The 20381-nt window shown below is 51.5% G+C and overlaps 1 protein-coding gene across 1 annotated transcript in view; it reads right to left on the bottom strand.

The window, feature by feature from the left end:
• ZBTB7C (zinc finger and BTB domain containing 7C) overlaps positions 1-17826 on the bottom strand; it is a 155337-nt gene extending 137511 nt beyond the window's left edge. The window contains exons 1-2 of the mRNA XM_064642952.1: positions 17462-17826; positions 16459-16529 (exon numbers count right to left, since the gene is read on the bottom strand). The gene's annotated coding sequence lies outside the window, so the exon portion shown is untranslated. The remainder of the gene's footprint in view (positions 1-16458; positions 16530-17461) is intronic.
• Between the last annotated feature and the right edge of the window lie 2555 nt (positions 17827-20381).

The raw sequence follows: 20381 nt of genomic DNA, 5'->3' as shown, positions 1-20381 counted from the left end.
TAGACCCAAGCCCTCAGGACCCTTCTGAGTGTTCAACAGTGGTTTTGCTTGCTTCTGCTTTTTTTATTTTTTTGACTGGGCTGGAGACTGCCTCAACCAAAACACACACAGTGCCCTTTAGTGCACATTAAAACCGAAAGCTACAGGAGACAAATGTCAAGATTTTAATAATTAGACCTCGTCTGGTCAAAACCGGCGCACTGCCACCCTCCCTGTGTCCCCTCTGCCCAGGCAGGGATCATGGCTGCCAGCAGGCTGCCAGACCCCGTGCCAGCTGTCCCAGCAGCGGGAATTTGGGGGACGCTGCCAGGTGGAACGGCGGCGGTAAATCAAAATACAGCGAGACAGTGTGTCATCCCAAGAGGCCGTTTCAGCCTCAGACACCCGCCAGCACTAGATACCAGGAGGCTCTTTATCTTGTCACTGGTGACTAAGAGCATCCACAGCATGACGGTGCCACGAAAATACAGGTGACGGGAAATGGCCCTTTTCCAAGGAGGACGGATCTTTTATTACGTTCTGTTTATCTCCCGTGTTGCCAAAGAGAAAACCATGAAGCATGCGATCCTTTCAGGTTCTCTGAATCCACTTAGATTTTATCTCTGGAGCTGGAGCTTTCCAGGAATGAAATAGCTGCAAGACACAGCGTGGATGAAACGAAATCAAATAGAGAGTCTCCAACATGAAAGGCAAACTAAAAGGATGACAGCACTAGTTATACGGAAGGAGAAATGAGGAGGAAAGGAAATTAAAAGCAATTAAAGGGAATTAATTAGAAGGTATGATGGAACTATGAAAGAGGAAAAACAGCTATGCAGAGTTCACTAAATACCCCCAAACTTTTAATTGTCGCACTTGGAACTGCAAGCCCTGGAGGTTCAAAACCCCTCTGGCAGTTTCCAAATTAAAAAAAAAAATATTCCCATGGCTTAAACAAATCACTTCTTTGCCTCTAAGTCTGAATGGCGGACAAGATTCTGAGCTTCTCCTGCAAACCATGAAGGTAGAAGCGCATCCTGCTCTCCCCTTCAGTCCACCAACCAAAGTGGACAACCCACACCAGCAAATGATACCAGGAGCTTCAAGCAGAGTTGATGCTGTTGTCCCAAGCATTGGGCTGCATTATTTCCATCAAACCAATGTTCCTGGTAGTTTTCACAGGGCCCTGGGGGTCTGTGCTTGAAGTCACCAGGATGAGATAAAGCTGCTGGGTTAGTCCTGGGGGGGATGGCTGCCAGCTGGAGCATCTCACCTCTATTGAAATGCACTGCCTGCATTTCCCACTAAAATCTAACAGTCCTTTTTATAGGATCCCAGAATGTTTTGGATTGGAAGGGATCTTAAAGCTCATCTCATTCCACCCCCCTGCCATGGGCAGGGACACCTTCCACTAGACCACGCGGCTCCAAGCCCCATCCAAGCAGGCCTGGGACACTTCTAGGGATGGGGCAGCCACAGCTTCTCTGGGCAACCTGTGTCAGGGCCTCTCCACCCTCACAGACAAGAATTTCTTCCCAATCTCTAATCTAAATTTCCCGCCCATCAGTTTAAAACCCACTCCACTCATCTTCCCCAGTTCTGAACCCAAATGAGGCTCTAAATCAAAACATTGCCATGAAAAGGGCTGCAGAAAGCAGGAGCCCCTGGTCTTTCCAGACCTTCCCTTTGCCAACTGCCTTTGTTTTAACCCTGACAAGTAAAAAAGTTTCCCCTGGAGATCAAAAAGTCCTTTATTAAGGGAATAGTGTTGATGGCTGGGAGGAACGACAAGAGGTCATAAAAAAAGCAGGCAGACACTGTTTGTCTTGGCCTCCTGTATATGTATTATTTTCCTGGGATGCAAGCTCCAGCCCCACGCTGAAAGCAAGGATGCATGAAACAGAGACAGGGCTGCCTTGCCAACGTGGAGTTTGTTTCGGAAGAAACTCACCCGGCATTTCCGTGCAGGAAGGAGACAGCGGGGCTGCGAAGCCAGAGCTGCTGGATGGTGCTTGGAAAGCACCAGCCAAACCCTTCAAGCTTGGGGGTGCGCGCACAGGGTCCATGCAACACCCCAAAAAATCCAGATGGGGAGATGGGCAAAGTCTAAAGCTCCCTGTGGTCTTCCCATGTTCTCCATCCATCCATCCATGCTCAACTCCATCAGCTGCAAGGTAGGTCGTGTATAGGGATAGAGGGACTGTGCAAAAGGCTCTGCCTTCATCCCCTGCACCAGCTCTGCCGCCCCCTCTCCACTCTGCTGTCTTCAGAAACCCACAAAGTCCTGATTGTGCTCATTTAAGTGACCTCACGCTGATTTACACAACAATAACTGTGTTTCCAAACATGCCAGCTTCAGGCAGCTTGCTCCAGTGACAAAACCAAGCTGCTCCTATGAAAGGGAGAACTTCATTATCAGTTACCCAAAACAACTCAGAATTAAAAAGATATCTTCTGTATATTAAAGGCACAGTTAATGTGACACAACAATCCATCCATTTTCAACCCCAGTCCAGGGAGGAATTTTTTTTTTTTATTTTATTTTTTGCTTGCAAGATGGACTGTTTCATGCTTCAAAGTTAATTGTAACTATTTTGCTTTATACATCACTTACTCAGGAAGTTACGGGCCTCCCAGATCTCCCCGGTTTATTTGGGACAGAGGTTTGAAAGTCACAGCTGTCTCAGGCCCAGCTTCCATTAGGGAGATTAATCTTCCCCGAGATGTGTCTGTGGGAAGGTCTGAATCACAGGGCTGGATCCTGCTGTCGGTTACGCGGCGTTAAAGGAATTGCGAGAAGGGGAGGAAAAGCAAAGCTGGGCAGGACTGATGAGCATCGAACCTCCTGCTGCGGGACCAGACAGGGACGTTTGGGACATCTGAGCAGAGTATTTATGCCCCATGCCCTGCTCCAGTGCTGGATCCGCCAGGCACCAGGGCGAGTCAATAAAATTAACAGCAGTAATCAAACTGTGTTTGGAAAAGTCAAAAGGGGCATCAACCAGCGGCCGTGCCTACGTGATGGGATGGGAAAGCTTCAGCTGCTGGTCCCTGGAGATGCTCACGGAGACCCACTGCTGCTCTGGGGTGTGATGTGGCATCTGTGCCAGCCTCCACCCCTAAATTAGAAGAACCTCTCATTCCTCAGTGCTAAAACAACTCAAATAACAAAGCAATAAGGGAACAGCCCATCCCATGGCAAACAGCAGGCACTGCTGGGACAAGCAGCTTATGAGCAAACCCCTGCAAACAGCCTGCACCTCCTTCCCCCACCAGCCCTCCCAACTTGCCATCCACCCACAGGAGCAAAATAATTTAGCTTTGGGCTTTTAGTTAAAAGAGAAGAGCACTGAATCAGGTCTTGCCATCCTTCCCAAGCAGCACATTGAGAACACAGGTGGCACCTACACAGGATCACAGGCCAATTCAAAGCAAACCCTGAAGAGTCAACAGGTAGTTCTTAGATACTCCTACACACAGAGACACCAAAGGGACAGAAGGAACTGCCTGGCAGGAGAGGAACTGGAACAGCTCCAGGGCTGCACTTGTGAAGGGGAGTTGGTACTAAGCGAAGGGCTGCACTTGTGGGGGAGTTGGTACTAAGAGGTACCAGAATAAAAAAGCCTTCTGCCTGGCTCTGCTGCCTGCAACATACAGGTAAATACAAACCAACAGCAGGTTTTGTGCTGCTGCAGAATCTGATGAATGGCTTTTTTAGGTGCACCTCCAAAGGTAGAAGGCTTTTCAGCAATGGCCAACCTGAAAATTGAGGAGAGAATTGTGTGTGGTGAGGTTCTGCTGCGGGTAAGTGCAAGGACAGCATCACCACTGCAAGACTTTGTCTGGAACCAGGCGTAGAATGGGCTGGTGCTCTTCAATCAGCTGCAATCCACTGCAACAAGGCTCTGGGGGCTGTAACACTCACTTTGGTTTGGGCTTTCTGCCTGCCAAGTCAGGGTGCTTTGTGAATTAGCCCATCTCCCACAGGGGCCCAGGCCAGGAATTCAAGGGTTACAACTCAGCTGCACCTGCAGCAAACACTATTGCAGTCAGAATTTCAGGGAACCTGCAATGGACCAACATTACTTTTTCCTTATAAAAGCAGCAGAAATCAGCTTACAAATTAAAAGGCTGCAGCCAATAAGTGATTAGCATACACTTCCCACTGCATGAGACTACCATGTCCAAAATAACTATAAACCTCCTTTTTAAAAGCACAGTCTCCACAGAATTACTCTGCCTCAGGCTCCATTGAGTTTGCAGCACCCTGTATTTGTTTCCCAGCTGAGACAGTTGCAAGTTAAGCGTTCGATGGTGTTGTTGCTGCTACAGGGGTTGTGCAGCTAAATAATTCAGTAACCAATTACTGTTTAACAATATCCCTCCCCATCATTCCAGCGTTGATCCATCATCCCAGGCCAAGAGACTCCAGCAGAAAGGAGTCATCAAGAAGCCTCCACGTGATGCAAAGACATTGACTTGTGCACTTCTGTGTAATATACAACTTATTGATCAAAAGACAAGGCCTACGACGCATTTTATTGCATGCTAAATGAGGGCTGTAATGAATTGCTGCTTGCCTCTAGGTCATTTGTTTGATTGCCACCTAAGCAAACTGGGGAGGGCAAAAGGTCCTGCCTATGGGATGGGTCCTTGGTGAAATGAGCTGCTGATCAGCTCACGAAAAACAGAAAGCAGGACAGTCTGATGCTCATTTTGTGCCCAGACCAGGAAATGTGGATTTCTTCCCCATCCCCAAAATGCACAACATGCAATTGTAGTTGATGCTTTCACCAATAGCATCAGGGCCACCACCCTCCAGCAAGGGCAACCAGTGCTCTCTAGCTCAGATTCTCCTCTCTACTCAGGACCTCATCTTCCCAGTCTGTCACTGTGCCTGGATTGAGATTTAAAAATACAGCTGATTTCTCTTTCAAAGGCTCACAGACACACAGCACACATGACCAACTGCCCTTTTGGCTACAAGGCGAGGGCTGAACTTGTTCTTCATGCAGGGCATCCCCAGAGCCCACTCAGTCCCCCATCACAGTGGCTCTGCGGAAAAACATGCCTGGTTTTTAAAGATACCCCTCCTGCCTACTTGGTTCCTCCTTCGCACGGCTTTCTTCTGCACAGCTATAAAAGGGTGTGAGAAAACTTGGAAAGGAAACTCAGGGTGGTACAGACAACTGGAACAAGGAGCAATCTGTGCCCGGGGCAGGGGAGGGGGTGGCAGAGCCCACACGGTGCCAGGCTGAATGGCTGCCGGGGAGGAAATGACACACCACACTATCCTGCTTTTGTCCAGGGGCGAGACCAAAACGCTCCAGAGGAAAAAAAAAAAAAAAGAAAAAGCAAAAAGGGATTATTCTGGCTCGGGCTTCTCCCTCCTCTGCCCTCCCCACCACCCCCATGCAGGCTACAGGTGACTGCCTCCGCGTCCTCGCTCCGCTGGACCGTGGGGCATCGTGATCCGAGCGGCATCTGGTTTGGTTTAGCATCAGGCTTAGACTTTTATGCTTCTCGGGTTTCTCCCTGCTTTTTAATTAGGAATCACGGCCACGAACCCGCCCGGCCCTGGGCTTGGCTGGCTGGCAGTGCCCGGGTGCAGGAACACCCCGCTCCGCTGCCCCCGCGGCGCGCTGCCAGGGAAAGGCTGTGGGCAGGGAGGAGCAGGCAGTGTCCTTCAGCTCTGCCTGCACCCCAGCACACCAGCCCACGCTGGTGGCTCTCCCCAGACCCCATCTCCCAAAGGGCTGTGGCTCCAGCAGCATTCTGGCTGCGCTGCCCCAAAAAATACAGCCTCAAAAGCTTTTCACCCTCGTCGTTCCAAAGAAAAAGCTCGAAAACATGCTGGTTTTCCAATCCCCCACTCTTACCTCTGCTGTACCCAAAGTGAAGATGTGTTCCCTCCTGCTCCTCCATCACTGGTCCTTCCTTCACAACAGCCACATGCTGTAGTGTTTCTCTAGAGTCCATCACTGGGATGATCCCTTTCTCAAGGGCTTGTCTCCCTCCTCCCTAGAGCTGAGGCTCATTCTCAGGTCAGGTTTTTCACTTGCAGCTCATGAACCATCTCCCAAATCCCCACCCCACAGTATCACACTTTTATTTTCAGCCTCTCTCTGCTTCCTGTTGTTTTGGTGTCTCATCCATCGTAAAAGGACCAGAACTGACACTTTACTCCTCAGCCAAAACTCCCTCTGTATCTGGGCCACTCTTCACTTCAGGCATAATGAAAACAAGCAAGGCACAAATGCTATTCTCTTATAAATCAAAAAGCCCAGCCTGGAAGGAACCCAAAATCTCTATCATGTATACACATAGCAATGGTGTATCTCATTAAAAACAAAAACCTCAGAGGAATCCCAACTAAACAACTATCTACAGACACAAGTTCTCCTCCTGCATCACATAGGCACTTCAAAAGATCAATACTAGGAGGAAATTCTTCCCTGTGAGGGTGGTGCCCAGGTTGCCCAGGGAAGCTGTGGCTGTCCCTGGATCCCTGGAAGTGTCCAAGGCCAGGGTGGAGGGGACTTGGAGAAACCTGGGATACTGGAAAGTGTCTCTGCCCAGGGCAGGGGGTGGAAATGGATGAGCTTTAAGGTCCCTTCCAACCCAAACCATTCTGTGATTCTGTGACTCTACAAAAACATCTGTGGCAAGATTTAGCAAAGAAATGGATTGGAGAGTGTGGGAGTCAGGGAAGGCAGACAGAAGAGCAACTCCAAATGAAGTTCCACAGGACCAATGGAGGAGCTAGAGGGACAGTGTAGTTAGCCTGAACAGGGTGAAAGGTTTTGTCTGAGAAAAGGGGGGCTCCCTGGCTCTCTGACATTACACTGGAACCCAAAGGTCTCCTACTTTAGTTGCCAGCACATCCAAGGTTTGGTCTAGCCTTAATCCAGGGACTCATACACTGTGGCGGAGAAGAGACTCCAGGGCAAAGAAAGAGCCGCCCACAGACATATGATTTTGCCTGGAAACAAAGGACATCCTCATCCAGAGTAATCTCCCCATGCATAGGACCTCCTGTGGCAGGGCAGGGCTCAGTCTAGATTGAGGAGATTTCCACTTTCCTTTTGCCCTCCCTGAAAGATTCATCTCGAGCATCTCCAGCTCCAACAAAGAGCAAAACCTGGCTGTTGTCACTCCAGAAAACAACAGCATGTGCCCTTCCCAAATCCAGCCACACAGCAAAGGCAAATACCACAATCCTCTCATCAGCACCCATCCCTCATCCAAGGAGAAAAGCTGCTCTATGCAGGTACATCACATCTTTACATTTTTGATTAATAACCTATAGGTGTAGCTGGCCAGCTGACCTGCCTGCCTGCAGCAGAGCCTCCTCTTGCTCAGCTGATGAAGGACCTGGCCTGGAGGGAGCTAGACAGTGAGCTTGGGCTGTGGGAAGGGAAGAGAAAAGCCCAAGGGAAGGTGGGAAAGGGATTACCTTGGCAATGGACTCTGAGGAAGACCCACAGCACAAGGTCAAAGTGATGGAGACACCTGAGATGGGGGAGCAGGAGAGGACATCCCTGAGCGTGGAGCATAGCAAAGGGAAGGAAGATTTAGCCCTCGGGGTCATCTCAGTCACCTGAGTGTCCCCCAGGACATGAGTCACCAGACACTCATCAGCCACCTCAGCCACCCAAGGCACCACAAGCCCCGGGGCCGGTGTGATGTGGGGAGCCCTGGGGAAGCACTGAAAGGCTGCACAGAGCCACCAGCCTCGGGGTGCACTGTCTGAACGTTTGCATATTTGAAACCACATAAAACCACTCCCTAATACCAACAAAAATAGCTTAAGAGCAAAAGAGAAGCGCAACTGCAAATATACTGGGGGTGCACAGCCCACACCGAACCCACCGCGGTGGCCAAAACCCACAGAGATGTTCCCATCCCCAGGAGCTCTGGGTGGAGCATGAGAAGAGGCAGAGGATGCAAGGGAAAAGGTGATCAGCAGTATCCAGTGCAGCAGAAAAATGGTTTGTGGGTTGTTTTGGGTTTTTTATAAACCTGCACATCGTCCACCCATTCATCCCCCTCCAGACTCATCCACACACCAGTTGCAAGCTGCTTCCCAACAAGGACCAACTTTGTTAAGAAAAAGAACAGAGCCCAAGGCAAAATTAGCTTTTTGTCTCCCGAACAGGCAATTATCTCTTGCAAAACTGTGCAAGTCCAAAATGCAGGAGAAGCAGTATTAAGCTTTACTAAAACGGTGCCTTTAAAGTACAAATCGTTGCATCATGTGCAAATAATGTGGGGGTGTTGCAGTTGTGGAAAACTGGGAGTACTTTTTATTTTATAGTTTTCAGGCATACCAGACTCCAACCAAGATGACCCCAAAAAAATCACAACTACAGCTGTTACACCCAGCACCGTGTTTTTAGATTATTTTAGAGGAAGTAAAATGACCTGCTTCATCGTTCCTCCTGAAGACCCACAGATACATTCCTTTCAGTATTTAAAGGGAGACTATAAAAAAGATGGGAAGTGACTTTTTACATGGGCATGTAGTGATAGGACAAGCAAGAAGTGTTTTAAGATAAGTGGGGAAACTCAGATTAGACGTTACAAAGAAATTCTTGGCTGTGAGGGTGGTGAGGCCCTGGCACAGGTTGCCCAGAGAAGCTGTGGCTGCCCCTGGATCCCTGGAAGTGTCCAAGGCCAGGTTGGACGGGGCTTGGAGCAACCTGGGACACTGGAAGGTGTCCCTGCCCATGGCAAGGGGGTAGGATGAGATGATCTGTAAGGTCCTTTCCAACCCAAACCATTCTATAAAAGACATGAAAAACAGCATGAAAAAAATAACACAAACTGTGCTGCAGGAGCCCACACGTACGTGTACAGATAAATGTGCTGAAATGGGATACCCAAGTTGCATCAAGATCACAAAAAATGAGGTTAACATTAACACTCTTTTTTTTCACATTTTGAGGAGGAATCCCGAAATTAGTTATTTCTGACCTGACAATTAATTTATATGTTGATGTTTGTTTAGTGAAATTATTATTCTGGGTCACCTTAAATTTAAAACCTGAGCCCAGTAAATTCATGTATCATCCTATTAATTACATGTTATCAAAGGATTAATTTGTAGCCTTGTCGTTTGAAACAGTGATTGGTGAAAGAAACCATGCTCCTTTTCTCCTGCCTCCAATTTAACATGGCAACTCTACACCTCACAACAGGCTGACCAAGAAGTGTTTATCTTCTTGTACGGAAAACAAACAACTCTGAAATAGAATATCAGGGATCAATTTAATCAATTCAGGGCATCATCCGACACCTGTTCCACACCAATCATAGAATCACAGAATCATAGAATATCCTTGGTTGGAAGGGACCCGCAAGGGTTATTGAAGTCCAGCTCCTGGTCCTGCCTGGTGCTATTCGATTGGAGAGAAGACCAAGGGCCCCAATATCAAAATCCAGCACCCAGAAGAAACTCCGAGGTGCAAACATCAAAAAAAAAACAGGGCAGTTTGTAAAGGCAAGGCTGACAAGTGAAGCACTTCCAGCAGACAGCGATGCAGCAACAGCACCGCCCGCAAATCTCCGCTGAGCAACTTCAGTGACTATGAACAGTCATGTTTCTCTTCTCCCCTGTTCAACTGGCAATCAAGATGCTTGAGAGCGACAATGAATACCCCAAATATTTTATCTCACATCTTCCAGACTCTAACCTCAAGCTCATTGCTGAGCTAGCGGAGGTCACCATGCTCCTGCCCACCCTCCTCTTGGTTTTGCTTTGATCGTGTGTTCCACCACAGAGCAAGGCAACCTAAAAATAAATGCCCCAGAGGGATTTATATTTCAAAGTTGCCAATGGCTTCTTACTCGTGTCCCTGTGCCAAGGTACAACATGCTCCACACAAGGGCTCATCTTCGTTGCAGTCATGGAGTTCATCGCCTGCCAATTAGCTCGAGGTCCATACATTTGCTAATGCTGATTTGGTTACTTCCATCAGATTTGATCAGCCATGCAAATCTCCAGGTCTTACACTAGACAAAGCCTGGGGAAAGGAGAAGGCTGGAGCCAACAAATGCATAAAAATGCGATTTCTTTATTAAAGTGAAAAAAAAAAAAAAGAAGGCAAGAAGTAAACTTTTGCGCTCCCTCTCCAACTCTTTCTCTGCTGTGTGTTCTTAAACGTGACACAATGAGAACATTCTGATAGTGTTTGAAAGGCTCCTGCCACCAGGAACAGAGACCGAGAGGTCCCACAGGGCAAAGGCCACCTTGCAGACTGGTAGATCTTGTGTGCACTAGACAGAAGATCTGCAAGGAGTAGCAAGGACAGGTTGGGAGGCACCACTTTTCTCAGTCTGTAACCCATAAGGCTGCTTAGGACTTCAGCGTGACGAGCAGATCAAGGGAGGTGGTTTCCCCCTCTTCTCTGCTCTGGTGAGACCCCCCCCTGCAGAGCTGCCTTCAGCCCTGGGGAACAACAGCACAGGGATGTGAAGCTGCTGGAGAGAGTCCAGAGGAGGCCACGGAGACGCTCCGAGGGCTGGAGCCCCTCTGCTCTGGAGCCAGGCTGGGAGAGCTGGGGGGGTTTACCTGGAGAAGAGAAAGCTCTGGGGAAACCTGAGAGCCCCTTCCAGTGCCTAAAGGGGCTCCAGGAGAGCTGGAGAGGGACTTAGGACAAGGGATGGAGGGACAACAGCCTGGAGGACAAGGGGGAATGGCTTAAAACTGACAGAGAGCAGGATTAGATGGGAAGGAATTGCTGTCTGTGAGGGTGGGAAGGCCCTGCCACAGGTTGCCCAGAGAAGCTGTGGCTGCCCCATCCCTAGAAATGTCCAAGGCCAGGTTGGATAGAGCTCAGAGCAATCTGGTCTAGTGGAAGGTGTCCCTGCCCATGGCAGGGGGCTTGGAATGAGATGAGCTTTAAGGTCCCTTCCAACCCAAACCCTCCTTTGAGTTTCTAGAGCATCATGCATCCCACAACCCAAAAGGACACATGTCTCTCTTGAGGCTGCTCGGCTGGCAGAGGCAAAAACTTTCAGATAAGCCGCAGAACTGATGGTTTTACCCACTGGAAGACATAAAATGTCCGCATCATGTTCATATGGGTGTCCTGTCAAGTTTCCAATAGAGTTCATCCTATTTGTGGACCCAAATTTTCCCTGCAGCTCCAAGTGGAAGTAGTAATTCTGTGTTTCAGATCCTGAACCATGGTGTAGCTTTGTTATTAAACAGCTGACAACTGCCTTGAAGCCTGGGAGCAGCATTTTATGTGCATGTGAGAGTTTACAGAACATTTGGGTGTCAGTTCTGATGAATGGCCCTGCATAAATGTTAGAGCTCCAACCCACCGCTCTTGCAAATACTATTTCTCTTTTTCTTACTTATTTGTATTGCAGTAATTCATTCAGGTGCCAGCCATGACTGAGGCCATGCCATCAATATGCCTGACAGGAGCAGCAAGAGACAGCACCAGGTCTACAGACCACACAGAAAGCACAATGGCTGGTGTTGGTGGGGAAGGGACGTAGAGCCAGATGATGTCCCCAAATCCCATGGAAAACCCCAGCAAAACACATAGAAAGAGAGCTCTGATCGACAGAGCACCCAACTAAGTGACAAACCAGAAGAGAGCCACAGAAGCCCCACCTTAGGCAGAATAAGGGGTCTCAGACAGACCTTTCATATCGAGACGACCTGGACTATGACAAGAGCAGCTAAAGGTCAGCAGGTCAGGCCTCTGCAAAGCGAGTCCCAGATCACAGACCTACAGAAGAGTTTAGGCTGGAAAAGCCCTCCAAGATCATCGCAACCAGCACTTCCAAGGCCACCACTAACCCACCTCCCCAAGTGCCACATCCACACGGCTTTTAAATCGCTCCAGGCATTGGGACTGCACCACTGCCCTGGGCAGCCTGTGCTAACATTAGACAACCTTTTCTGTGAAGAAATTTTCACTAATATCCAACCTAAACCTCTCCTCGTGCAACTTGAGGCCGTTTCCTCTTGTCCTGGCTGTGACAGCTCCCTGCAGGAGCAAGAAGCACATGCTCCAGTGCTAGACCAGCAGGATGAGATGTCATCCCATATCTCTCCTGTGCTCCATAAGTTCCCCAAGGCAGCATGCCAGCCCTGCTGCTGCTGTGCAATGCAGAAGCAGTGGCTAGATTGCAACATCCCAGCTCTGTTTCTGGCAAGGTGTGGACCTACACCCTCCTTGGTGAAGACAGCACGATGTCCAGAGGCAGGTGGACATGGCCCACCAGCCCCTCTGGGAATGTGGAATAACTCCACAGCTGTGGCCAGGCATTGTGTCACCTCCTCTACCTGTGCCAGGTGTTCATCCCACTGCACGAAGGACCATGTGTGTGGACAACCACCATGGCCATGGGTGACAGCTGATGAAGTGTCACCAGAATGGGCTGTACCTCCAAGCCATGAAGGTCTGCCAATATCCTCATTCCTGCTCCCTGGGAATTGTACCCCAACCTGCAACAGCAGCAGGTTGTCCTTGCCTCGTCCTTGCCACCTGGACAGACAGTGTCATCCCAACCTTTGAAGTCTTTCCTCTGAGCCCTGCTTTTGGAGCAACTCCCTCTGCTACTGGAGAACCCCTGGAGAGGGAAACCAGCAGCCTGACAAGCCCCACTGCTCCCCACCCGCCTGCTCCTTCCTCCTTCCAAAAAAAACCCCATGAAAACCCTTTCAGACCAACCAGCTTAGCTAAATAAGGTAAATAAGCCAAGGCATCTCCTCCCAGTGACGAGAATGGAGAACTGAGATCTCATTAAATAAATGAAATGGATTCATGAGAAGAGGGAGTGTCTTTTTCTTTGAGCTGGTCATGGTGAGATTAAAGGCAAAGCACGACCCGGATCCCTTTTCATAGGGTTGCTGTAAAACGAGTGGCACAGACCCAGCAGAGCTTAAAATACATGGCAGGGCACACCCTTCCCTCCAAACACACCTGAGACTTCTTTTTTCCCCCCTCTTTTTCTCTCCCACATCCTCTCTAGAAAAGCCAAACTTCATTCATTACGGAACCAAACTATTTCCTTTTTTATTCTAATATTTCCTTTTTTTTTTTTACAGGCAACCATCTGGGAGTGGGGAGTGGAAAGGAAGCCCTGGAGCTTTTCAGACACAATAAATAAATTAAAAAAAAAAAAAAAAGTATGATTAAAACCAAAAAGCATAAACAAACAAACCATGTAACCCAGAATAATGACTTCGGGGAAAAGCGCCAAAAAAATTGTATAAGCTTCTGGAGCGTGGCAAGAGAAGAGAACAGAGAGTCCTCACTGCTGAGGAGAGTATGCAGCTGCAGTGGGACAGGGCATGGGATTGCAGGGATACCCTGAGCAAGCCAGGAAGGAGGAGGGTTTCACTTAGATTTAGCTGCCTAAACATGTCTTCAGGCACCTGATTCTGGTAACTGAAAAGCCCTGGTCCAGGTGCACTCAGACCTTTTCAGTAAGGCATAATTGCCCCTCTGCTCCACTCTGGTGAGACCCCTCCTGGAGTCCTGTGTCAGGTTCTTGGGTCTCCAACACAAGAATGACGTGGAGCGAGTCCAGAGGAGGCCATGGAGATGCTCCAAGGGCTGGAGCCCCTCTGCTCTGGAGCCAGGCTGGGAGAGCTGGGGGGGTTCACCTGGAGAAGAGAAGGCTCCAGGGAGACCTGAGAGCCCCTTCCAGAGCCTAAGGGGGCTCCAGGAGAGATGGAGAGGGACTTGGGACACAGGCCTGGAGGGAGAGGACAGGGGAAATGGCTTCCCACTGTCACAGGACAGGGTTAGATGGGATATTGGGAAGGAGTTGCTGTCTGTGAAGGTATTGAGGCCCTGGCACAGGTTGCCCAGAGAAGCTGTGGCTGCCCCTGGATCCCTGGAAGTGTCCAAGGCCAGGTTGGACGGGGCTGGGAGCAACCTGGTATAGTGGAAGGTGTCCCTGCCCATGGCAGGGGGGTTGGACAGGATCCACCAGGATTGGTCCCAGGGGCTGCCCCAACCCATGTGCAGGACCTTGCACTTGGCCTTGCTGAACTTGGGCCCACTTTCCGAGCTTGTCCAGGTCCCTCTGGATGGCATCCGACCCCTCAGGCACGTCAACTGCACTCAGCTCAGTGTCATCTGCAAACACAAACCCCTCTGAGCCATTCTTGTGCTACAGCTTCATCATTTTTGGCAGCAGCATGCAATATTCTGCAGAGATGACAAACTGGGGGCACACGTGGTGGACAGCTATACCCAGAACCAAGCTGATGCTCTTCTGAAAAACAAGGAGCACAGAGGGATGCACCTCTTGCTCCTGTCCTGGGCGGGAAGCATTTTGGGGAGGCGTGTTTTGCACTTAAGGGTGTCCACCCTGAAGCAGCACCTTAAAAGCAACAGAGTGCCACATGAAAACTGTGGTGAGGAGGACAGGGAGAGTGTGCAGCGTTGAGACAGGGCAGCAGAAAATGGGGCAGCACAGGCAGCCACGCTCCTAAGACACTGACACTGCAGCAGAGAAGATAAATGACTGGCCCAAGGCCACACAGTGAGGCAGTGTCCCCTCTACGTGACTTTCAATCCCTGCTCCAGCACAGGATTGCTAAGGGATCCTTCAACAAAATGTTATATTGGCTTTGAAATCATGTGATTTATTTTTTTACACCCATACACACTCACACGCATAAATATACTTTTTTTTTTTCCGGCTTCTTTCTTTCTCCTCCACACAGACACACTCAGAACCTCTCTTAAAAACCAGAAGAAGTTAAAACTTCCTATTTCCCCACTAAAGAAGAACTCATAGGGGTTAACTTGACTCCAGGAGCTGGGGCTTCCCATGGAGAAGGATGCTGCCAACAGTCCCACCTGGCGAATCAGTGCCTGTATTTACAATTGCATGCTCTGAGATACTGCAGATATTTCCTAGAAGCTATAAACCCCATCCCAACAATTGCAAGGGGAGTGGGGATAAATTAGCTGAAGCCTGTCACTTGGTGAAGTCACGCTGGAGGAGATCCATCCAGGTAATCCATCTTTCTGCTGTGTTATACAATGACACAGTAATGGTCAGCCCAGAGGGATTTCTTTAGGAAAACTCAACTGTTACTAAAATGGTAAGTTAATACCGAGCAAGAACTCAGCCATCATTAGACCGAAGGGTAGGCACGACAGGGAATAAAATATTACAGTCCCCATTCAAATATTTTTATTTACCAGAGCAGGAATAAATAGACCTATCTTCAGGCTGCAAAGAGAGGGGGCTGGGATTAAAAGAAAAGAAAAAAAAAAAAAAAAAACAAAAAACCTGCACACATCGATTCCATCTTTGCCATTTCTCCTAATAAACAGCCCGGCGTGGCTGTGCTGTTGGGCAGCTGGGGTGGAGGAGGGCATGCTGCCCAGCTCTCACAGGGACACGGGACACAAATCCGAGCTCAGGCTCTGCCCTTTTGTGTTGATTTAAAAAAAAAAAAATCTAAGAAGAAAGGAAGAAAGCAAGAAAAGTTATGTGGCTAATAAAGGGCTCTATTGTGCCATCAATTTTTTAAGCTTTAATGATTTCGGGAGGAAGTTCAGCTCAGCAATCAATACCGCAATATGGGCAGGAGGGCTCGGAGGAAATTCAGCGCCGGAGCTGCGGGAAGGGCTGGTGGAAGAGGGGGGTTCAGAGGAGGAGGGTTCCCCTTGCTCAGGGCAGAGGGACCCCTGTCCTGCACAGATCCTCGTCCTATTCAGCCGGCACGGTGCGAGCTCCCCCTCCTGCCACACAGAGCGTGTGGTCAGGGGAGAGCGGGGAAATTTGGGGATGCCAAGGCTGCTGCCACGGGGAGGGAGGTGGCAAAGCGCCCACGCCAGCTGGGCTGCTCGCCCCACGCTCCCCATAGCCGGGGTGAGCACATCCAGGGATGCTCACCCCACACCGGGCACATCCCAGGGATGTTTGCTGGCACGTCCCAGGATTGATCACCCCACACTCCCCACACCCGGGGTGAGCACATCTCGGGGATGTTCTCCCCTGGCTGAGCACATCCCAAGGTTGCTTGCCTCATGCTCCCCACACCCCAGGGCTGAGCATATCCCAGGGATGCAGGCACCACACCAGGCACATCCCAGGGATGGTCACCCCACACTCCCCACACCCAGGACGAGCACATCTCGGGTATGGTCTCCCCTGACTGAGCACATCCCAGACATCCTCTCCACCCGACGCTGTGCCCATCCCAGGGATGCTTGCCCCACAACCCCTACACTCGGGATGAGCACATCGCAGGGATGCTCCCCTCAACACTCCCCACGCTGGAGTTAATACCATCCCAGGGATGCTCCCCCCACAGTTCCCACACCCGGGCTGAGCCCATCCCAGGGATACTCGCCTCATACTCCCCACACCCGGGCTGAGCCCGTCCCAGGGATGCTTCCACCAAGACCACAAGTCCCTGAGCACCGTACCCCCCACACTCCCCTCGCCCGGGCAGCCCCGCTCCCCCCGCAGCAGGACACGTACCGCATCGCCCAGGCTCGCAGCCGCCGCCGGGATGAGGGGTTATCCGCGGGATGATCCTGCGCCAGGCGAACCTAAGGGACACGGTGACACAGCGTGCAGCTCCTTCAGCACCAGCGGGGACAACGCCTCGCCCGAGGTGCCACCCTAACCCTGGGCAGGAGCCACAACCGCCTCCGAGTTCGCACGGGCTCGGGCAGCGGCCAGATAAAAACCGGGATAAAAACCCACCACAGAGGGCTCTCCAGCACTGGGAGGACCCCGAGCCGTCGGGTCGCTGCCCCGTTGAGCGGTGCAGAGGAGGAGGGATGGGATGGGATGGGATGGGATGGGATGGGATGGGATGGGATGGGATGGGACGGGACGGGACGGAACGGGACGGGACGGGACGGGACGGGACGGGACGGGACGGGATGGGACGGGACGGGATCACACCGCGCATCCCATCCCTCACTAAAAATAAAAGCCGACCCCGTAAGTGGATCCCGCACGGCAGTGAGCGCTCCGCGGGGTCGCATCGGCGGCACCGCGAGCGACCGCGGGCAGCGGGAACTCGGGCAAAAGTTTTGCCACAATCCAAGGGAATACGACAAAAATTACTAATAGCAACGAATCACCACAACATAACAAAAACTAATAATAATAAATCAATTTAAAATAGCAATTATTATGGTTAATCGGCACGCAGAAAGAGGGGAATATCCGACCTGGAAGCCGGGAGCGCCGGTGACAGCGGTGCTGCCTCTGCGCGATGCTGCCGCAGCTCAGGGACCACCGGGAGAACCGGGCACAGCCCGCGGGCACCGGGAGGGAGGAGGGAGGGACGGGAGGGGACGGAGCGGGGGGAACACCCCCCTGGTCCACCCCCGTCGGCGAAGGCAGCAGGCGGGGGACCCCGCGCCCCTCTCCCACCCGGGAATCCCGGTAGGGTCGAGCGGGAGGAAAACTGAGCATTTCTTAAAATACTAAATAAAGAGGGAAAAAAAAAAATAAACCCAGAACTCACCGTCTAAAGCGAATCAGCAGCGAGGGAGCCGCGGGCGGCTCAGCGAGGGTAGCATCGCCCCTGCCGTGGGACGGGACGGGACGGGACAGGACGGGGCGGGGCGGGGCAGCTCCGCGCACCTCGGGGGGGCTGGCGGCGGGCACGGCACGGCGAGGGGCACGGAGGCACCGCCCGCCCCGTCCGGCGGCGCTGACCCGCGGCTGCCGTGCCGGCGGCTCGGCGGCGGTGCCAGCCAAGGGCCCGGATGTCGCTGGCCCCGCTCCCTCCCCCGCCGGGGGTGACACGGACCGGGGGGCTCCGGGGGGAGGGGGTCCCGCCCGCCCCGTCGGGGCGCCGGGCGCTGCCACGTGGGACCGCGGGGGGGGGACAGTCTCCCTCCGCCTTTCCCCCTCCGCCGTCCCCCCCCCCCGCCGGGTTTGACAGGTCCACGCGACCAAACAAACCGCGGCGGACGGGCGGGCGGGGCGACCAATGGGAGCGCGCGGGAGAGGGGGATCGGCCAATGGGAGCGCGGCGGGGGCGGGACCGCCTGAGGGGAGCGCGGCGGCGGCGCCGCCCCGGGGTCTCAGTGCCCCCCGCTGCCCTCAGGGGTGCGGGCGTCGGGAAGGACAGCGGGTGTTGTGTCGTGTCAGAGAACCGCAGAATGGTTTGGGTTGGAAGGGACCTTAAAGATCATCTTCTTCCCACCCCTGCCATGGGCAGGGACACCTTCCACTATACCCCAGGTTGCTTCCAGCCCTGTCCAACCTGGCCTTCAACACTTCCAGGGATGGGACAGCCAGAGCTTCTCTGGGGCAACCTGGGCCAGGGCCTCAAAACCTTCACAGACAGCAATACCTTTCCAATATCCCATCTAACCCTGCCCTCTGCCACTGGGAAGCCATTCCCCCTTGTCCTGTCCCTCCATCCCTTGTCCGCAGTCCCTCTCCAGCTCTCCTGGAGCCCCTTTAGGCCCTCGAAGGGGCTCTCAGGTCTCCCTGGAGCCTTCTCTTCTCCAGGTGAACACCCCCAGCTCTCCCAGCCTGGCTCCAGAGCAGAGGGGCTCCAACCCTCGGAGCATCTCCGTGGCCTCCTCTGGACTCTCTCCAGCAGCTCCACGTCCCTGTGTTGTTGTTCCCCAGAGCTGGAGGCAGCTCTGCAGGGGGATCTCACCTGAGGGGTCAGAGGGGCAGAATCCCCCCCTGCCCTGCTGCCCACGTTGTGGGATCAGCCCAGGGCATGGGGGTTTCAGGGCTGGTTCATGTCCAGCCTCTCCCCCACCAGCCCCCAGGACCTTCTCCCCAGGGCTGCTCCATCTGTTCGTCCCTGGCCTGGATTGATCCAGGGGCTGCCCCGCCCCAGGAGCAGCACCAGAACTTGGTTTTGTTAAACCTCAGAGGTTCCCATGGGCCCACTTCTCGTGTCCTGGCCTATTTGATAATTCCAGGCAAATAAACCCTTAGGTGGGGACAAAAAACCCAAAATATAAAGCACAGTGCTACTCCACTGTGAGACCCCCAGATCCCCCTCACAGGCAAGGGCATGGTGGGGTGGGACATGGCTGATGGGACTGCTGTGGTCCTACAGGGATCCAAGAGCTCTGGATCCTCTCTGCACCCTCTCCCTAATTTTCTCTCTCTGCCTGCGTTCTGCAGTGAGATAAACAGTTTCCTGAGAGGATTGGTTTCTGTGTTCATGTGGATCACAGGCTTCGGATGCCACCTGCCCTGTGTATTGTTACACCGATATCATCCCTGAAGCCAGTCTGACAAAACCTGCAGATGATCCCGTATCCCTGCTCAGCCTCTTAAGGGTTGGGCTCTGAGGGAAAAAAATATGATTTGCGGAGAAAATAGGCAAAGAACGCACCTAAATTCAGCTCACTTCATGAAATTTGGATAGCAAGAAGTCTCCTTTATAGGTTCGATCATCCAAAGGACATCGGGTTTTTTGTTGTTTTGTTTTGTTTTGTTTTTGTCAGGATGTTTGGGGCATTTGAGATTTCTTTTTCTTTTTTTTTTTTTTTTAAAGTCAGACCAAGCCAACAATCACAATTTGTTTTTATTTCATCTGGTTTCCTACCCTGTCATCAGGCTTCCGTGCTTTCCCACTGGGTCCCTGAGTGCAGTCAGCACGATGCTGAGTCATGGAAGAACATTGTCAGCTTCAATTCTGAGCAGTTGAGGCTTCACCCTCAATATCAGCGATTCAGGGAGAGCCTTCCTGTGTGCATTTAGAACTTCCCTGGCACAGTTGCACTCTGTTTCCTAGGATTTTCATCAAATGTTTTCAATGAAACACCATTTCAAGATGTTCCTTTAGGGTTTATTGTTTAGCAATCCGTTTGTTTCAGGTGGAAGGGCCTGGCACAGTGATCCCACCTGGGATCTCTCATCTAATACCCAGGAAACCATTGCTAGCAGCTGACCCAGCCTGGGATCTGACTCTGAGTGCCTTAATTGGTCAAAAATCTCCGATTTTCATTAAAATCCTTCACTAGCAGCATATTTTTAGATTTAAGGGGAAGGTTTAAATTAGGAAGGGTAGGAGCAGCTACTGTGAGTTTGCTGATGGAGGAATGTGTGTTCCTAACAAAAATCAGAGGAAGGATTTGGGATCTTTTTCATCCAGAGGAAGGATGCCATCCAGCTACGAAAGTTCTCCATAGGGGACAGAGGGGATTTTCTGCCCCCTCTCTGCCCACTATGAAACACCTCTAAGCTTTATCTTGTTCTCTAGATCCAGAGTCAGCACCTGATTATTTTTAAAACAACAAGCTTGTGTAAAACACACTGACAGGAACAACGTGATGCTACCTCCTGATCTTCCCTCTACAACTCCTGCCTTCAAAAACCCATCGAGATGGATACAAGCACCCAAACCCACTGCAGCCAGAAGCACCTCGTAGAGAGTGAGTGACACAAGACTGAAGGGTGTTAAG

Source organism: Pseudopipra pipra, chromosome Z (assembly GCF_036250125.1).
Source record: "Pseudopipra pipra isolate bDixPip1 chromosome Z, bDixPip1.hap1, whole genome shotgun sequence".
In the NCBI taxonomy this organism is placed as follows: Eukaryota; Metazoa; Chordata; class Aves; order Passeriformes; family Pipridae; genus Pseudopipra; species Pseudopipra pipra.
Note: the sequence above shows the minus strand (reverse complement) of the source record. Positions and strands in the feature narration are given on the sequence as shown.